We start from the raw sequence: 3,308 nt of genomic DNA, 5'->3' as shown, positions 1-3,308 counted from the left end.
AGGCTTATGTGATGTGCATTACCGAGAGGGCCCAGAGATACCTCTCCGACAATCGAAGTGACAAATCTGTTGGAAATATGCCCTAGAGGCAATAATAAATTGATTATTAATATATTTCCTTGTTCATGATAATCGTTTATTATCCATGCTAGAATTGTATTGATAGGAAACTCAGATACATGTGTGGATACATAGACAACACCATGTCCCTAGTAAGCCTCTAGTTGACTAGCTCGTTAATCAATAGATGGTTACGGTTTCCTGACCATGGACATTGGATGTCGTTGATAACGGGATCACATCATTAGGAGAATGATGTGATGGACAAGACCCAATCCTAAGCCTAGCACAAGATCATGTAGTTCGTATGCTAAAGCTTTTCTAATGTCAAGTATCATTTCCTTAGACCATGAGATTGTGCAACTCCCGGATACCGTAGGAGTGCTTTGGGTGTGCCAAACGTCACAACGTAACTGGGTGGCTATAAAGGTACACTACAGGTATCTCTGAAAGTGTCTATTGGGTTGGCACGAATCGAGATTGGGATTTGTCACTCCGTGTAAACGGAGAGGTATCTCTGGGCCCACTCGGTAGGACATCATCATAATGTGCACAATGTGACCAAGGGGTTGATCACAGGATGATGTGTTATGGAACGAGTAAAGAGACTTGCCGGTAACGAGATTGAACAAGGTATCGGTATACCGACGATCGAATCTCGGGCAAGTACCATACCGCTAGACAAAGGGAATTGTATACGGGATCGATTGAGTCCTTGACATCGTGGTTCATCCGATGAGATCATCGTGGAACATGTGGGAGCCAACATGGGTATCCAGATCCCGCTGTTGGTTATTGACCGGAGAACATCTCGGTCATGTCTGCATGTCTCCCGAACCCGTAGGGTCTACACACTTAAGGTTCGATGACGCTAGGGTTATAAAGGAAGTTTGTATGTGGTTACCGAATGTTGTTCGGAGTCCCGGATGAGATCCCGGACGTCACGAGGAGTTCCGGAATGGTCCGGAGGTAAAGATTTGTATATAGGAAGTCCTGTTTCGGCCATCGGGACAAGTTTCGGGGTCATCGGCATTGTACCGGGACCACCGGAAGGGTCCCGGGGGCCCACCGGGTGGGGCCACCTGCCCCGGGGGGGCACATGGGCTGTAGGGGGTGCGCCTTGGCCTACATGGGCCAAGGGCACCAGCCCCTAGAGGCCCATGCGCCAAGATATAGGAAAAAGGGGAGAGTCCTAAAAGGGGAAGGCACCTCCGAGGTGCCTTGGGGAGGATGGACTCCTCCCCCCCTCTTAGCCGCACCCCTTCCTTGGAGGAAGGGGCAAGGCTGCGCCTCCCCCCTCTCCCCTGCCCCTATATATAGTGGAGGGGAGGGAGGGCATCTAGACCTGAGCCCTTGGCGCCTCCCTCCCTCCCGTGACACCTCCTCCTCTCCCGTAGGTGCTTGGCGAAGCCCTGCAGGATTGCCACGCTCCTCCATCACCACCACGCCGTTGTGCTGCTGTTGGATGGAGTCTTCCTCAACCTCTCCCTCTCTCCTTGCTGGATCAAGGCGTGGGAGACATCTTCGAGCTGTACGTGTGTTGAACGCGGAGGTGCCGTCCGTTCGGCACTAGGATCATCGGTGATCTGAATCACGACGAGTACGACTCCATCAACCCCGTTCACTTGAACGCTTCCGCTTAGCGATCTACAAGGGTATGTAGATGCACTCTCCTTCCCCTCGTTGCTAGTCTCTCCATAGATAGATCTTGGTGACACGTAGGAAAATTTTGAATTTCTGCTACGTTCCCCAACAGTGGTATCAGACCTAGGTCTATTGCGTAGATTCTTTGCACGAGTAGAACACAAAGTAGTTGTGGGCGTCGATATTGTTTAATATGCTTGCCGTTACTAGTCTTATCTTGATTCGGCGTCATCGTGGGATGAAGCGGCCCGGACCAACCTTACACGTACGCTTACGTGAGACCGGTTCCACCGACAAACATGCACTAGTTGCATAAGGTGGCTGGCGGGTGTCTGTCTCTCCCACTTTAGTCGGATCGGATTCGATGAAAAGGGTCCTTATGAAGGGTAAATAGCAATTGGCATATCACGTTGTGGTTCATGCGTAGGTAAGAAACGTTCTTGCTAGAAACCCATAGCAGCCACGTAAAACATGCAAACAACAATTAGAGGACGTCTAACTTGTTTTTGCAGGGTATGCTATGTGATGTGATATGGCCAAAGGATGTGATGAATGATATATGTGATGTATGAGATTGATCATGTTCTTGTAATAGGAATCACGACTTGCATGTCGATGAGTATGACAACCGGCAGGAGCCATAGGAGTTGTCTTAATTTATTTGTGACCTGCGTGTCAACTTAAACGTCATGTAATTACTTTACTTTATTGCTAACGTTAGCCATAGTAGTAGAAGTAATAGTTGGCGAGGCAACTTCATGAAGACACGATGATGGAGATCATGATGATGGAGATCATGGTGTCATGCCGGTGACGATGATGATCATGGAGCCCCGAAGATGGAGATGAAAAGGAGCAAAGTGATGATGGCCATATCATGTCACTATTTGATTGCATGTGATGTTTATCATGTTTATACATCTTATTTGCTTAGAACAACGGTAGTAAATAAGATGATCCCTTACAACAATTTCAAGAAGTGTTCTCCCCTAACTGTGCACCGTTGCGACAGTTCGTGTTTCAAAGCACCACGTGATGATCGGGTGTTAGATTCTAACGTTCACATACAACGGGTGTAAGACAGATTTACACACGCGAAACACTTAGGGTTAACTTGACGAGCCTAGCATGTATAGACATGGCCTCGGAACACGGAGACCGAAAGGTCGAACATGAGTCGTATAGAAGATGCGATCAACATGAAGATGTTCACCGATGATGACTAGTCTGTCTCACGTGATGATCGGACACGGCCTAGTTTGACTCGGATCATGTAATCACTTAGATGACTAGAGGGATGTCTATCTGAGTGGGAGTTCATAAGATGAACTTAATTATCCTGAACATAGTCAAAAGGTTTTTGCAAATTATGTCGTAGCTCACGCTATAGTTATACTATTTAGATATGTTCCTAGAGAAAAATTAGTTGAAAGTTGATAGTAGCTATTATGCGGACTAGGTCCGTAAACTGAGGATTGTCCTCATTGCTTCATAGAAGGCTTATGTCCTTAATGCACCGCTCAGTGTGCTGAACCTCGAACGTTGTCTGTGGTTGTTGCGAACATCTGACATACACGTTTTGATAACTACGTGATAGTTCAGTT

Source organism: Triticum aestivum, chromosome 4A (genome assembly GCF_018294505.1).
Source record: "Triticum aestivum cultivar Chinese Spring chromosome 4A, IWGSC CS RefSeq v2.1, whole genome shotgun sequence".
Lineage (NCBI taxonomy): Eukaryota > Viridiplantae > Streptophyta > Magnoliopsida > Poales > Poaceae > Triticum > Triticum aestivum.
The sequence above is the reverse complement of the archived record's forward strand: the minus strand, read 5'-3'. Positions refer to the sequence as shown.